Source organism: Macaca thibetana, chromosome 10, assembly GCF_024542745.1.
Source record: "Macaca thibetana thibetana isolate TM-01 chromosome 10, ASM2454274v1, whole genome shotgun sequence".
Classification (NCBI taxonomy): domain Eukaryota; kingdom Metazoa; phylum Chordata; class Mammalia; order Primates; family Cercopithecidae; genus Macaca; species Macaca thibetana.
The window spans coordinates 86481344-86498746 of NC_065587.1; the positions used below are offsets into that span (position 1 = coordinate 86481344).

Here is a 17403-nt window from a genome sequence, read left to right on the forward strand (position 1 = left end):
CTCAAATCAGAAACTACTCAAATGTCCATGAACGATAAGATGAATAAATGCATTGAATAAATAATAATCATAGTAAACAGATCAATCAATCCTATTTGATGGAATATTCTCCAGTAATGAGAATAAGCAGCCTAAAACTTTACACAAATACTTCTGCCATTAATGCCACGAGCCCTACTCCTGCCCTCCCAGCCATGAGGCTGGGTCGTCTGGGTAGAGTTAGGGTCTCAGGTCTCCAGGCTGTGACCAGATGGAGCATGGGCTCTGGGTGAAAATCTCCCGTCAGCCCCATTTGTTCCTTCCCTGGTGGGGAAGGGACTACCTGGGGGAGAAGAAGTGCCAGGTAGGTGCCAGCTATGCAAAGACCCAGAGGGAGAACATTCAGAGAAGATGGAATGGCAGGTGCCAAGACCCTGAGGTAGGATGGAGTTTACAGAAAGAAGGCCAGTGTGGCTGGAGCAGAGTGGGGTAAGCAGGGAAGATTATGCAGTTCTTAGAGAAATGAAGGCTTTATTTTCAGAGAAGTGGGGACCTACTGGATGGGTTTTGGTTTCTTCTGTATTGAGGTATAATTAACAGACAATAAAATGCACCAGTCTTAAGTGTACAGATCAACACATTTTACACATGTCTACACTCATGAAAGCACCACCAGAGCGAGACAGAACATCTTCAGCCCCCTCAAGGGCTCCCTATGCCCCCTCTTAGTCAAAAGCCCCCTCTAGTATGACCACTATTCCAATATCTATCATCGAAGGTTTGCTCTGCCTGTTTTTGAACTTCCTATAAATGGAAACATGTGGCTATGTGCTCTCTTACATCTGGCTTCTTCCTTTCAACATTGTATCTGTAAGTCACCCATTTTACCACATGTAGCAGCATGTACATCATGGAAGTGTGCATGTCATATCTTTTAATTGCTATGTAAATATCCCATTGTGTGAATATATCCCAATGTATTTATCCAATCTCCTGTTGATAGGCAGTTGGGTTGTTCCCAGTTGGGGGCCATAGTGAAAGACATGGCTACGAGTATTCTTGGATAAGTCTGCTGGTGGTCACGGTGCCATCTCTGTGGGGTATATAGCCAGGAGTGGAACTGCTAGATCATAGAGTAGATTTATGGTGACCTTAGTAGATTCTGCCAAAGAGTATTCCTGGGTGGTTTGAGAATTTGATGGAGAGTTCCCAGTGGGAGCCTGGTATGACCTGATTTATATTTAGGGAAGATCAGCTTGGCGCTTTGTAGAGAAGAGCTGTAAGGGGGTCAGAGTGGAGGTGAGGAGACCAGCTAGGAAGTGATGAAAGGGTCTGGGTAAGCCATGACGGAGCCACAGCTGTGGTTGGTAGCAATGAAAGGAAGAAAAGATGTCACCTGCCCTTCAGTGGGAAGGACCCAGGGATAAGCTGACTTGTCCACAAGGTCGAGCACAAAACCAGTCCTTGAACCCAGGGATTCTAGCATAACCAAGCATTCCTCCCCACAGATCTCTCTTGGGTTCAGGGCCCTGTCTCCTCTCTAAAACTCTTTTAACTATGGGATGGCAGCCCCCATGGCTCACAGAGCTGGTATAGGAAGCTTCAGGGAGAATAAAAGACCTACTGAAGACAAGCAAACCTCTCTTTCCCCCGAAGCCTGGAAGTCACTTGAATGTCCACTTGTTTTTACACATTTTTTTCTTTTGAGACAAAATCTCGCTCCCTCACCCAGAATGGAATACAGTGGCGCTATCTTGGCTCACTGCAGCCTCGACCTCCTGGATTCAAGAAATTCTCCCACCTCAGCCTCCTGAGTAGCTGAGATTACAGGTGCCTGCCACTACACCTGGCTAATTTTTGTATTTTCAGTAGAGATAGGATTTCGCCATGTTGGCCAGGCTGGTTTTGAACTCCTGATCTCAGGTGATCCACCTGCCTCAGCCTCCATAAGTGCTGCAATTACAGGCACGAGGCACTGCACCCAGCTTTACATATTTATTGATAGCCCCTGCTCTGTTCCCAAAATGCCCCATCTCCTCTTGGCTGCCCTGGGCTCTCTCTGGGGTTGGGATCCCAGTAGCAAACACCCATAGTTTCCTTAAGTGCTGTTCACACTCTGCACCAAGGGCACGTGCTGCACACTGGGAAGGCAGGCCATCTCCTGGGCTCTTTTCTGGCACCTGTGAGCAGCCAGGTATAGTGTGGGCAGCATAGTCCTCCTCCACCCTTAATGCACAGAGCCTGGGAGTCCAACAACATGTGGGCTTCCTCTAGGGCCTGGTCAAAATCCTCCTAACATTGGGACCGATCTGGAAATGAACTGCCCTTACTGCTCACTATGTAGTAGTGATGTCTTTCTATGTAGCTTTGTTCTTTCTTATCCTTTGGGGGTCCTCTGGAGGTGTCAGTGCAGGGTATGACCAGGGCTTTCTATGATAGGGCCAGAAATCCCATTCTAACTGGTGTAAACAGTAACACAATAAATGTGTTGGTTTATATACCCGGGAAACCGGGGTGTTGACTTCAGGAATAGCAGGCTCCAGGTCCTCAGAAATATCAGAAAGCTCCTACTCTCTCCATTTTCCTCTCTTCTTTTATCTCTTTAGGCTGCACTTTCAAGCTACTTTTCGCCATGTGATAAAAGGCATGGCCACCAACAGTACAAGCATATCTTGCCTGCTTATTAATACCGTTGAAAAGGGAAGGGCTTCTTTCCCAAGCAGTTCCCAGGAGTAGCTTCCCTTAGTCTAACCTGGGTTGTGTGCTCAGCCTGAGCCAATCACTGTGGCCAAGGGCACCGATGTGCTGAGTTGCCACCCGGGAGTCAGAGGGTGCACTAAGAGAGAAGGAGGGGTTCCCCCAAAGGAAACTGGAGGCTGTTTCCAGACAAAGGAGAAGTGGCAAATGAACAGCCCCACACAACAGATTTTAAAAATTAAAAAAAAAAAAAAAATAAAAATATGGTGTGAAATGATGTGGTTAGAAAAATATAAAATAAAATAATATCGAGTGGTCTTATGCTTTCCTTTCGGGAAAGCTGCTGGTAAATCATTCGAGGCAGCTTAAGAAGAATGGATGGATCAATAAATAGATGAAAAAGGGAACAAATATGTATTGGTCAGAATATTTTAAGCTACTTGAGAGCCAGAGGGATACATTTTCCAGGGCCTAGCCCAGGGCTTGGCACAGTATTAGATCTAGGGCAACTAATGCCTGCCATTCACATGGAAGACAAGATCAGGAGATAGCGGTTCTCTGTCCTGCTGAGTCCAGACCAGCCTCAGAATCCTTCTCAACACAGCACTCCAGATGAAATTAACTGCCATCCTTTTCAAATGCATCACCTCCCCTCAGAACCTGCCGCAGTCCCCTAGCAAGAGGTCAACAAAAGCTTATTGATATGGACGAGGTATCCACCGTGGTCCACACCCTGTGACAGGCACATTTGAACACTAACAGCTTTATAATGGAAAGCTATCTGCTGCTGCATCCCTTTCCCTGTCAATCTTATCTTTGCCTAAGTTCTGATAAGTGTTGACAGCATCTATTTCCACAGTGTGTTTGCACACGTTTAAAATGGCAACTGTCTCTGTATCCTCAGAGTCCTAGGGAAGACCTTACAGCCATGGTGTGGTGGTACATGTGCAACAACCAGCTCTCAAAAAAAATTTTAATAAAAAGTCCTATTTATAGCATCTGCCAATTTCCATGATGTACATGCTCCTACCATGGTCAGTTTCAGGCTATCAACCTGATCTCGCTAAAAGCAGAGTTGAGAAAAGATGCACACAATTGGCTCTTGAGACCTGGCATGAGCTGGCTCCAGCGTGACACAGTCTTCGAGTACATTTTGTTTGCCACATGACTCTAGAACCACATCAGAATTTTCTTCGAGGTTGTGTTACCAACAGTCACTCAGGAACACTTGCTGACAATCCAAGACAGAAACCTAAATTCTCTTCTAGAACTTAGAGCCACTTCCAAAATCAAGATAAATGCTACTTTAGGCTCTAGAGTGAAATGTGCAGAAAGAAATGTCACCTGACATTGTAAAATTTACTCCCAGGTATTGCCTGCCTTCAGCACGCCACTTGGTTCCGCTCTTATTCTGTCATGCACATTCAATCCGCTCATTGACAAAAGCAACTTTCCAAGCTTTCCCTCAACATTTTATTACAGCAAAGGTTTAGCATTTATAAAAAGAGTATACAACTAGGCTGGACACGGTGGCTCACACCTGTAATCCCGGCACTTTGGGAGGCTAAGGTGGGTGGATGACTTGAGGTCAGGAGTTTGAGACCAGCCTGCCTAACATGGTGAAATCTTGTCTCTACAAAAAATACAAAAATTAGCCGGGTGTGGTGGCCCACGCCTGTAATCCCAGCTACTCGGGAGGCTGAGGCACAAGAATTGCTTGAACCCAGGAGGCGGAGGTTGCACTGAGCCAAGGTCGTGCCACTACACTCCAGCCGGGGCGACACAGTGATACTCCGTCTCAAAAAATAAAATAAATAAAATAAAATAAAATAAAACAAAATAAAAAGTAGTGTACGACTATTGTGACCCAATTTAATTCTTATCAATCCATGACCAATCTTTCTGTATCTATACTTGACCCACTTTTCACCTCCTATATTACCTTAAAACAAATCCCAAACATCATTCATCTGTAAAGATTTCACTAAAAAGCAATAATATTTTGATCTGAAAAACTCACATAAACTGAGGTATTTTGCAACTTTTCAGTAAAATAAAAAAAAGAAAAAAGTAAGCTGAGGTATAATCAACTGAGGAGGAGTAAATTGTCAGCTCTCTCTGACTTCGTGGAATTTTTATTTTTATTTTTGAGACACAGTCTCACTCTGTCACCTAGGCTGGAATGCAGTGACATGATTTCTGCTCACTGCAACCTCTGCCTCCTGGTTTCAAGCAACTCTTATGCCTCAGTCTCCCGAGTAGCTGGGATTACAGGTATGCGCCACCACACCTAGTTAATTTTTTTGTATCTTTAGTAGATAAGGAACTTTGACATGTTGTATAGGCTAGTCTCGAACTCCTGGCCTCAAGTGATCTGCCCACCTTGGCCAAGGCAGGAGGATTGTTTGATTGAGTCCAGGAATGAGAGATCAGCCTAGGCAACATACGGAGACCCCATCTCAACAAAAATTTTAAAAATTAGCTGGGTGCGGTGGTATATGCCTGTGGTCCCAGCTACTTAGGAGGCTGAGGCAGGAGGATCGCTTGGGCCCAGGAAGGTGAGGCTGCAGTGAGCCATGATCACACCACTGCACTCCAGCCTGGGCGAGAGAGTGAGACCTTGTTTCCAAAAAAAAAAAAGGGAAAAGAAAACTGGGGATCATTTGTCAACACTTAGTACTTGGGAGATTTTTCTATAAAAATCCTGTGGAGGCCAACCCAACAGATTCTCTCCCCAGCTTTAAGCAGGGCTGACTGGAGACTCAACCCCCTACTCCCTCCCAAGACACCTCTGGCCAATGAGGAACGGATGTTGGTGGAATAAATACTCCAGGTTCCTTGCCCCTCAGGCAGGCTGCTGTGAAGAATGTCCCTGCCGTCTCCCAGGGCCCCTGCAGTACTGAGTCCTGCTTGTCCACGGTGCTAACTGCCCATCAATACTCTGAACAGGTTTGTCTCCCTTCCCCACTCCCCAGGGCGGGGCTTCCAGTAATGAGTTTCCAAACAGTCTTCTGAACTCCATCCTTCTCTACTTCTGGGAGAATTCAACCCAAGATCTGGTCCGCCAGCTCTCAGCCCAGGTCCTCCCAGTTACCAGCTCTACCCTTGGTGGGGCACGTTCATCCGGAGCGCTGCTGTGAGCCAGTCATTGTGCAAGGGCGCCGTGCTGCAAAGATCAAAGAAGCCTCTGCATTCTGGAAAATATTGGGTCAAATAGCATGTCATTTTAGAAAAGCTCTCAAGTATGGCATTTCCTGAGCACTGCAATTACAGCCTCTTTCTATGTTGGCTTTAAATGCCCGTGTAAGCAGCTATTTACTCTCTGGCTCAGGGCACCACTAAAGGGTTCGTTCTAAATATATCATGACAAACTCATAACCCTCAGGCTGCCCGAATGTACATATGTGAGAGTCAGCCACCGTGCTTGTGGTTGAGTGCGTCTACATAAAACTGTGCCCCGAGTGCAGTTCAAAGCCAAGCAGAGCCTCTTCCCTACTTTCCCCTTTGCAGCCCCCCTTCCCAGGAGAAGTCATGAGGAATTTCTATGGAGAGAAAAAAGCAGCAGGACTTTGAGATTCATTGTTAGACTGGCTCCAAGGGCAAGAGCTTCCTAGAGTTTAACAACAGGCCTGGCACTTAAAATATGTGCCAACAAATATTTGTCAAATTCTGAACTATATTGGTGGATTGCTTTCCCTACTTCCCTTCCTCCTCCCTTTTCTTTCTCTTTTTTTGTTCCTTTTCTCTTTCTTCTACTTTCTTCCTTCCTGTCTTTCTTCCCTTCTCTTTGCCTTCCCTCCTTCCTTCCTTTCAAAAGTATGCACATGTCATTGCTTGTAATAGACAAAAAACTGGATTGAACCTTCGTGCCCACAGACAATGGCAGGTTAAGTCCTGTATATCCACCTAATGGAATATTCTGTGGCCTTTTCAAAGAGGGCTCTTTACACTGTGAGGTGGAGGTGCCTCCCAGACATATTGTTAAGTGAAAGAAGCCGCATGCTGAAGAGCATGTCCGGTGCGTTATCACCTGTGAAAAGAGAAAAAAATGCCTGTGAATGCATGAAATACCTCAGGAAAGCTAAAAAAGAAACTAACAAAGCTTGCTCCTGGGGAGAAGTGGAATGTAGGGGTTCGAGGTGAGAAGGAAACTTTACTTTGATTGTACGTATGTATTTTTCAAATGCAACATCGATAAAAAGAAAGATGAAAGAGACTGTTTTCCAGTCTGAGTGCACTCACTGGGGTGTGCATTTTCACAATGGGTTTTGGAATCCTGTGTGCACCCCCAGCAAAGTGCCTGCCTCAGCGTACGTAACAGATAGATCTGCCTCGCGTGAAGCAGGTGGTGTTCTCACCAGTGGTTCCCATCTACCAAGTTCAGGCTGGCAACTTGACCTTCTTTAGGCAGAAACATCACAAATTAGAAGAAAGCATTCTCACAAGAGCACAGTGGACACACCTTCATTCACTCTGGACACATCTGCTAAGCACCTACCGTGTGCCGCACAGTGTTCCAGGCTCTAGGGTATAGCAGAGCCAGATGGGTAAAAACCCTGCCCTTCTTGCTTTCTAGCTGGAGGTAAAAACCTTGCCCTTCTTGCCTTCTAGCTTGCCTTCTAGCTGGAGGAGGAGGGGATGTAAACAATCAACAAGTTAAGTACATCGATGGAGGCTGGGCATGGTGGCTCATGCCTGTAATCTCAGCACTTTGGGAGGCCAAGGCAGGTGGATGTCTTGAGCCCAGGAGTTTGAGATCAGCCTGGGCAACATGGCAAAACCCCATCTCTACAAAAAATACAAAACTTAGCTGGGCGTGGTGGCGGGCACCTGTAGTCCTAGCCACTCACTGAGCCTGGGAGGTCGAGGCTGTGGTGAGCCGTGATCATGCCACTGCATGCCAGCCTGAGTGAGAGTGAGACCCTATCTCAAGTAAATAAATAAACAAACAAATAAATAAGAAAGTAAGTAAGTAGATGGAGTATATTAAATCCAGGTGCGGGCTCAGGAGGGGAAACAGCAGGAAAAGTGAATACGAGATGGTGGGGGTGGGGGCAAGGCTGTGACTTCAAGGTGATCAGGGAAGTCCTCACAGAGAAGGCCAAGGCCTGAGGAGGGGTGGCAGTGGCTCTGGAGATATCTGGGGGAGGAGCTGGAAGGATCCGCATGTGCAGGGACGAAGCTCCTCCACCGTTGGTAGCGGGGTCTGGGTGCCCAGGAGCTCCCGGGAACCCCCCTGAGGCCTGGTTTTGTAGGAACTTGGTTTCTTTGAACTTGGATCCATCAGCCCTGTGCTCAGAATTAGGTGGAGTCAAATGCAAAAAGAGATCCAGGGCTGCGTGGCTCACGCTGAGAACGATGCCCCACCGGCCCGACCTCCACTGCAGGCTCAGATTTGGAGGAAATAGGCTCCGGAGACTAAAACAATAATACATGTTCCAAGAATACTTCAAAATAGTCCTCCTCACAGACTTTCCCAGTGTGGGTTCTCCAGCCCACAAAACACTGTGCCGAGAGAAAGTGGCTTCTAGGGGGCCTTTTGGAGACTGACCGAGGCTCCAACAAGTCCTGAGTAAGAAAACCTAACTCACTCTGTTCATTTGGGTGTTTCCTAAACTTCGTTGATGAAAGAAGCTTTTTTTTTTTTTTTTTCTAAGTTACTGCTATTAATATTCCTGGACACAAATGTCCATGGACTCCTCTGAGCGACATTGAATTAGGAGGTTTCGGAGGATTTATCCCGGGATAAATCATTTTATGAATCAAAAACAGAAGTCTTTGCTTTCTGTTATTTTCCCTGTAAGAGTCTCTTTCAAGACTGTTACCCAAAAAAGAAAAAAGGAAAAACCAAAAAGAAGGTAAGCCTTAAAAGAACAAGAGCGTGCTATTTCCAGTTCAGTGGGATGCCTGTGTCCATTTACGGACAGTGAGTGGGCATCTTGGCTGTGGACAGACCCCGTGCCCGGCAAGTGGGCAACTGTCCAGCTGTGAGATCACATTCAGCGTAAGGATGTCCCATTCCCCATTGCCCCTAAACCTTCCCTGTTGCCTAAGAATGGGGGAAGGTGGAAGAGAACTTCCTAGAAATGAAGCCTGGAAATTCTTTTCCTAGGTATATGCCTACCAGAAACCAGTGCTTGTGCTGCATGCAAGCTTCCTAAGACACGTACGAGAATACACACAGCAGCACTACTCATCATGTCCCCAAACAGGAAACAACCCAAACGCCCATCAGCAGGAGGAGATGTAAATTATGTGTGTGTGTTCATACGACGGAACGCAACACAATGAGAAAAAGCATAAACTACCGCCACGCACAGCAGCATGAGGAACCTCTGGAAGCTTGCTGTGGGATTCCTTTGTTTGAAGGTCAAGGACGGGCAAGACTGCCCTATGATGACAAAGGTCAGAACCATGGCTATAGGGGGCAGCGCGAGAGACCCTGCTGGAAGCTGAAACTATGCAAAAATCCAGTAAGTTGCCCACTTATAATTCATGCCCTTTACCCTAAGTTATATGCCAATAAAGAAGTCAACAAGTTGAGAAGTAAAAACATAAAAGTAAAGGCTGGAAAAGGGGAAGAGGTAGCCCACAGCTGCCTGCTTTTCTCGCCCTATTAGGGATCCCCTAAATGCCATCGAGAAGCAAAGGTTGTTTTTTCTCCGGCCTCTGCTACCGTCCCCAATCCAAGCCACCATCACCTTCAGCCCCAGGTAGGTCTCCCCACTACCCCTGCTGCACCCATTCCCCTCCACGTCAGTGTTTACACAGCCATTAGAGAAATCTTTCCAATACACGAATCTGGGGGAATCTGAGGAAGCCACTCGCATGATACATTCTTCAGCATCTTACCTTTGTTCTCAAGCTAAACATCTCAATGCCTTAATAGGGTTTACAGGACCTCTCCAGAGCTGACTGCAGCCTCCTCTGTCACCACCCTTCCTCTTCTTTTCCACACCTCACTCTTCCCTATAGAATCCACTTCAGGTCCCTAAATGGGTCACGTGGGCTCCCTCTCACCTTTGCATAGATCATTTCCCCTGCCAGGAACAGTACTCTTCCCAATGCACCAGCCCGCCCCTGCAGCTGCCCATCACTTCTCCCAGGTCACCCTTCACCTCTCAGCTGCAACATCTCTTCCTCCAAGAAGGCTTCCCTGTTTCCACCTGGGTGCTCCTCTAGCAACCTCCTCAGAGCATCCACGGTGCTGTTGTGCAATCACCTGTGTAAGTATCTTCATCTCCTGCCAGATCTAGCCCCAAGAGGGCAGGGGCTGCCTGTCTTGCCCACCATCAGAGCCCCAGCCACTAGCACTCGGTCCAACACAGGGATATGACCTGCATGAGGTAAATGGATGGGTGTGTAGAGCTCCTTGGAAGGTGGCTATGGCAGGTGTGGCAGACTCCATCTACTGGGGTCTGTGTCTTTTTACATTAAAGCTTTCTCTGAAGCCTCAGAAGGCTGCTCTGCCCATGCCCAGGGCACAGTGGAAGGGCCAGGGGAATCAACCTCTGCCCCCCACAACCCTCAGCCCATGACTGATGGGAGTTGGTGTATAAACACCTCAGTTCCCTCTCCTTGGGGGTAATTCTGAGGGAGGGCTCCACTGCTTCCCTGAGTTTCCCCAGCAGTTGAGCTCCCTTTGACTACAGTGGTAACCTGTGTGGGGGCCACGACCCTGGGCCCCCTAAAGGCTTGCTGAAAAATTTTTTGCTGAAAAATCACTGACACGAGGCAGATTGATTAACAATAGAACAGGGGCCAGGTGCTGTGACTCATGCCTGTAATCCCAACACTTTGGGAGGGTAAGGTGGGCTGATCACTTGAGGCCAGGAGTTTGAGACCAGCCTGGCCAACATGGCGGAACCCTGTTTTTACAAAAAATACAAAAAAATTAGCCAGGCGTGGTGGTGTGTGCCTGAAATCCCAGCTACTCAGGAGAGGATCACTTGAACCCGGGTGGCAGAGGCTGCAGTGAGCCGAGATCACACCACTGCACTTCAGCCTGGGCAACAGAGTGAGACTCTGTTTAAAAAAAAAAAAAAAAAAAAGAAGAAAAAATTATTTAACACATATACATGAGAGTCTTCAGAATGAGACCCCAAGCCCATGGCAGCTCAGACACTTATATACTGGATATACCATCCTGCCAAAGTGGGAGGGGCAATGAGAAATGCTTCTGAGGGGATTTCTAGGGAGAATGACAAGTCTTACAGGGAGGGTAAGGAAAAAACAATTATTCTCATTGGTGGGTCTGGGTCTTAGGCAGATAAAGGGACTTCAGTTTCTTTGAGAGAGACAGTGGGGGTGGGGGGAAGGTCAGAGAGACCTTGAGGCCTCTTCATGTTGTTTCAAATGTTCAATTTCCCAAAAATTTTAAACATTATTTCCAACATTCAGTTGAGCATGTCAAAATGCCGTATTTTGGGGTATAGGTTTCTAAGCCCCAGAACCTACTTCCTAAGACACCTCTTTCCCTTCCTCGTCTCACTCCTATCAATATCTCCGAGGGCCACGTCCCAAATAAACATCTTGCCCTTGAATCCTTGCCTCAGGGACCACTTCTGGGGCCTTGTATTCAATAGCAGGACTTCCCTTGTCCATTCCCTATCTGGCCCCAAGCTGCATGTGGGCCTCTTGGCCCAGGCCCCTTGCCAGGACACCCTCTACAGCACACACAGGGCGGGGATCAGATGGACACAGGCCAGTAAGGACCTGGGAAAGGAAAGGCAGTGCCTGCCAAACTGAGAGGAGCAGCCAGGATGCTGGGGATAAAGGAAAATATGTGGCCACAGGGACGTGGTAAAGAGTGGCTGACATAGAAATTAAGGTTGGAAATGCAACACCTTCAACAGAGGCTCGATGTGTGCCTGGAAGGGGCTGGGCTTCTGCCTTGGGTTCTGTAGGTTGAATGAAGCTCACTGCCCGAACTTATGAAATGCAGCAGAAGCCCATGTACCTCCCTCCAGTCCAGCCTCTGAAGGCCCAGGAGTCCTGCAAGGTGCCAGTAAAGCATGAAGCAACACCCTGGAAAGCACTAGGAGCCCTGAGAGACTTGATAAAGATGTCTAAGAGATAAGGGACCCTGGGTGGACCTTCCCAGGTTCCCAGCTGGAGGATCCAAGCCTCAGACAGCCAGGGGACCACAGCCTCTATTTGAAGATGGGACCAAGGTCTGAACTTGCACATATGGGATCCCAAGTTAAAGATGGTCCCTGGCATCAGAGGTGGATGGGTGGACATGCACGGCTGATAAGGATGAGAGGTGGGCACCAGGAATACCAGCAATGGAGGCTGCGAGTCTGAGAAGCATGAGTCCTTCTAGGATGCCTTCCCCACACCCACAGGCTATGGGATTTGGGCCCAAACCCTGAATGAGGCCGTAGGAGACCAGAGTGGGATCTATGCTCACCCCACTGGCTCAGCGTCCCTGGTTCAGTCACAGGTCTGCTGACCCTTCAGTTGGGCTACCAGACATCTATTTAAACAACTACAAGTCACATTGAATTAGCCAGATATTTACACTGCCCTGGACCCCAAAAGAAATCCCTAAGTATGGAGAAGAGGTGGGCAGAGAAACTCCCGAGGAGAGTAGAGGGGTGCCTAGGGTGAAAGATTTGAAATGTCTACTTTGAGGTAGCTCTTTGGGCTGCTCTTAACTGGTCTTAGCTTGCACCGATTTGCATGGCTATATTAACTCCATCGATACCGGTGCTGTCCAATACACACGTGACCAGTGGGCATGTGAAATGCAGCTAGTCCAACTGCCATGTGCAGTGAGGGTGGAGCACACACTGACTTCAAGACCTGGAAGGAAAAAAAAGATACAGTATCCTATTAATAGTCTTATATCAATTGCACATTGAAAGGATAATATTTCAGACAGATTGGGTAAAATGAAATATATTATTAAAATTTATCTCATTGTCTTGTGTGTTGAATTGCGGTCCCCAAAAAGATATGTTGGAGTGCTGATCCCTAGTATCTCAGAATGCTACCTTATTTGAAAATAGAGTTGTTGCAGATGTAATTAGTTGAGATAAGGTTGATACGGTTTGGTCTGTGTTCCTGCCCAAATATCATGTCTAATTGGCATTCCCAATGTTGGAGGTCAGGCCTGGTGGGAGGTGACTGGATCATGGGGGTGGTTTCTTATGAATGGTTTAGCATCATCCCCTTGGTGCTGTTCTTGTGAGAGTGAGTGAATGAGTTATCACGAGATCTGGCTGTTTAAAAGTGTGTAGCACCTCTCCCCTTCTTCTCTTCCCTCTGGCCACATAAGATGTGCCTGCTTCCCCTTCACTTTCTGCTATAATTGTAAGTTTTCTGAGGCCTCCCCAGAAGCAGAAGCCACCATGCTTCCTCTCCAGCCTGCAGAACTGTGAGCCAATGAGACATCTTGTCTTTATAAATTACCCTCAGGTATTTCTTTACAGCAGTGTGAAGACGGACTCATACAAAGGTCATACTGAAATAGGGTGGGCCCTCAATCCAATATGATTGGTGTTCTTATAAAAAGAAAAGACACAGACACAGCAAAAACATAACCATGTGACGACGGAGACAGAGACTGGAGTGAGGCAGCTGCCAGCCAAGGAATCCCACGATTGCCAGCAAGCACCGTGTGTTCGGGGAGAGGAAGGAAAGGATTCTCCCCTACAGGCGTCACACAGGCCACGGCTCTGCGGGCACCCTGATTTTGTCCTTCTGGTCTCCAGAGCTGCGAGACCATAAATGTCTGTTGTCTTAGGCCACCCGCTTTGTGGCATATTGTGACAGCAGCCCTAGGAAAGGAACATACCCTGTTTCGTTTTACTTATTTAACATGGATACTAGAACCTTGTGAAGTACGCACACCATGATTTCCTCTTTCCAGAGGAGGAAGCCGAGACTCAGAGAGGCCAAATGGTGTGTGTAAAGGTGACAAAGCCCCCAGGCGACAGATACAAATTCAGACACCCCCCTTCAGACCTCAGTGTTCTTTCTGGAACTGCATCCAACCTATTGGTTTCACTTTTATGTAACAAAGTTGTGAGGTGTTTTTCAGTAGCCAAGGACCCTCAGGTCAAGTAACATAAGCATGCTCAGATGGCTTCAGTGTGCAACCTGGGAGAGAAGGAATCCTAAGTGCTGGGATGGAGGATCCAATCAGATCGAGCTCTGGCGTCACCCTGTGGCAGGATCCAGTCATATTACGCCTCCTGGCATCACCTGTTTGCAGGATCCAATCAGATCTCACCTCATTACCCTATGCTTATAAAACCTTCCCCAGCCCCCAACTCGGGGAGATGCTGCTTTGGGAACTATCCCTGGTGGTCTCCTTACTTCTTACAAGTAATAACATCCCCTTGCTAAGTCCTCCTTGGTTGTAGTCATTGGATTGATATCTCTCAAGTGACTGAACCTGCTGGTTGTGTGGGTGACACTTCCATTGCTCATTTGTTTGTTTAACATGATTTATTAAGCACCTACAATTTGCCAGGCACTGCTCTCAGCATTTCAGTTAGACAGATAAACCAAACACAGATCCCTGCCTTGTGGAGCTTACATCGCAGCAGGAAAAGACAGACGTTAAATAATAAACATAAGGAATAAGTACTTTTTTTGGTATGTTAGAAAGGCTTCATGCTATAAGAAAATAAGTAGAACAGGGTAAGGGGGATTGGGAGTGAAGGGTGGTCAGTTTGCAGTATGACATAGGGGGATCGGGGTCAGCCCCGTGAGGTGGTGAAGCTCAGCAAAGATGTGAAGGAGCTGAGGGAGTGACCCCTGCTGAAATCTGGGGGGAAAGTGTCCCAGACATAGGGAACAGTCAGTGCTAAGTGGCAGCATGAAGATCTAAGACATGTCCAAGGGAAAACAAAGCAGCTTTTCAGGTGGGTTTTTGTTACTTGTTGGAATTTCTGCATCTAAGTGCCTTCTTCACGTCCCTTCATGAGGCTTGACCAAAGGCCTTTCCCAGAGAAGGGTCCTAGAAGGGTCATGTGGGTTGTCTTGCCTGGGCAGATGTCTCAGCAGCAGTGGAAACCTCTCATCTGTGGCAGAGATTCTGGGGCCCCCACCAAGCCAGGCTTCCCTGGTGGATCACCAGCCTAGTGCATGAGGAGGTCAGGACCAGCCCCACTGAATGGCATTAAACACGCTGCAGCTCTTAAATCTGGAAATGGGCTGAGCAGGGTGGGAGCCAGGGAGAGAGGGGACCATGTTCCTTAACCTGAATAACCTGGAAGTGTAATGACAAGTGTGTTATTATCAGTGGTTAGGGTGACAATAAGAGAAGATGATTTGTTTAAGGCAGTTCCAACCCCAAGTGTGTCAAGTAGGTATGATGTGGGGAGTATTTCTAAAAGATATCCCAACAAGAAAAGTCTGAGATCAAGTTAAATGTTCCTTCTCTCACAGAACAGGATGTAAATCCGATAGTCCCTGGGCTTTAGAGAAAATGATACTGCTGGATATTAAATTGTATAGCATCACTATTTATTATTTATTCCTGTAAGAATGCTATCACCCTTATCAGACGCCTACGTTTTATATTCACAAACTTCCCTGACCAGGGCCAAGAACAGAAACTCGACAGTTAGAGACTCCGCCAAGTGCAGGGGACAGGGCAGTGTTACACGGCGGTCCTCACAGGCATAGGCAGTGTAGTGGGGCATTGGCAAGATTAACTAATTATGACTTCTGGACTTGATAAATAAGATGATCTCCAATTGTCCTGGCCAGAGTGGGCAAGGCCAAGAGGTGGTTTCATTTCTAAGCAGTCAGAGAAGGGAAAAATAGCCTCTCCTCCCACCTCTGCACCACACCTGCATTCTGTTTGCTACTCATCCCTGTCCTTTTTCTGGTCCAGCATTGCTAGACAAGATGGTGGCTGTGGAGATGACAAGATGGAGCCTTTCTCATGGCTGGATGAAACGAGGTATGGGATGGGGGTCTAGAGTCAGCGTCTTCAACTTCTCACCCCATCCCTAGGGTTCCCCACATAAGTCTAGTTTAATGCAACCCTCACTTTGCACATAGGGAGATGGAGACCCAAAGGGAGCCAGAACCTGCCCATGTCATGCTTAGGTCAAGGCAACCTGACCTCCAAGCTCATGTCCTCCCATTGCCTCACACTCCCTCACTCACTGAGCTCTGTCTCCTTAGGATGGAAAACAACTTTCAGGAAAATAAAACTCATCCAGGCCTCAAAACTTGAGAGAGGCTGGAGAACAGCCCACTTTTTTCATAAGTGGCTAGACCAAGGGACTTCAACTACATTCCAAGGAATCCCCTGAATGCCTTATAGTGGTTTCTGGAGCTGTGACATGGGGCTGTGTTTCCCCACCCCACCTCTACTCCTCCTGGCCTCACCAGATCTCAGTCCTCATCTGTTTTATGTTTTGAGGTTCTACACTGGATATCATTGCTTTTCCATATCTGAAAAGCAAGCTTGGGATAAATGCATGGTTCGGAATGCATGGAATACTCCTCAGCAACAGCACGGATGAATCCAAAATGGGTTATGCTAAATGAAAGATGCCAGGCCTGAAAGACTACATACTGTATGATTCCATCGACACAACATTCTAGCAAAGACAAAACTAATGGGGACAAAAAGCAGCTCAGCAGTTGCCAGGATTTGGGAAGGAAGGGCTGACCACAAAGCGTCGCGGGGTTCTGTCTTAACAGGGATGTTTCATATCCTGATAGTGGCAGTGGTTACATGACTGTCAGCATTTGTCAAAACTCATAGAACTATGCACTTACCGTGTATAAATTACACCTCAATAAAACTCGACTTTAACGAAAAAGCTTGGAGATCACTTCTCGAACATATTTTTATTCTAAGATCTTTATGAATAGTTAAAAAAGGAAGCAAAAGCTATCGGCCTTTGGGTGTGTAGGGTGGGAAGGAGATGGCCACCCTCTGGGGCCTCCTGCATGTCAGACAACCAGCTCATCACTTTAGCTCATCTTTTAAAATGCACACGTTCACACGTACATATAATCATCACAGTAATTCTATGGAGAAGCTGAAACCTGACAGGCTCAGTGTGGCGGATAATATTTTCCAGAACAGCAGGAGATAATATTAAAAATAAATAAAATAACACAATGCAGTGTTTTAAGCCACCAGGTTTTGGGGATGATTTGCTGCACAGCAATAGATAAATGGAACACCAGGTAACCCACCCGAGGCATCTCCGCAGCCAGATAGACGCGGTTCTCTATCCCAGGTCTGCCCCTTCTCTCTGCTCTGCCTTGTTCCTGAATCAGGCAGCGCAATCCAAGCCCCACACACAGCTACAGAAAGAAACTCTAAATGCATCCGTTTCCAGAGCAGTGGGACCCAGCCCCTCTCTGGGAGCCAGGTGCCCGGCCTACAATAGGACAGTCTAAGGAAGATTCTAAAATGCTGAGACCCCCAGGCCTGGGGTAGTGCCTGTCATACAATAGGTGCTCAATAGATCTTTGGGAAATAAAGGAAGCAATTCCAGGCCTGTCCTAGGAGCTGACAGGACAATGAAGCAGACATAGTTCCTTGTTCATGGTGGGGTTGGTGGGGGGTGGGGAGGAGATTGCTCTTTAGGGAGGAGACGGCAATAAGCAAGCAATTCAGATGACTTTAGACACTAAGTGTGGTGAATGAACAGGGCTCTGTGATGGGGAGTGGCTGGATGTATAGGGAGGCCAGGGAAGTCCTCTTTAGGAGATGATACGGGAATGTGTGAATGAGACCTG

The 17403-nt window shown here is 47.3% G+C and overlaps 1 protein-coding gene across 4 annotated transcripts in view; it reads left to right on the forward strand.

The window, feature by feature from the left end:
- LOC126929204 (protein PET117 homolog, mitochondrial) overlaps window positions 1–17403 on the forward strand; it is a 549430-nt gene that overhangs the window by 165088 nt on the left and 366939 nt on the right. The window contains exon 1 of one of the 4 annotated variants that reach the window (XM_050745412.1): window positions 1005–1008. The exons of the other annotated variants lie outside the window; for them this stretch is intronic. The gene's annotated coding sequence lies outside the window, so the exon portion shown is untranslated. Of the gene's footprint in view, window positions 1–1004; window positions 1009–17403 lie in introns of those variants that run through there. 4 annotated transcript variants of the gene reach the window in all.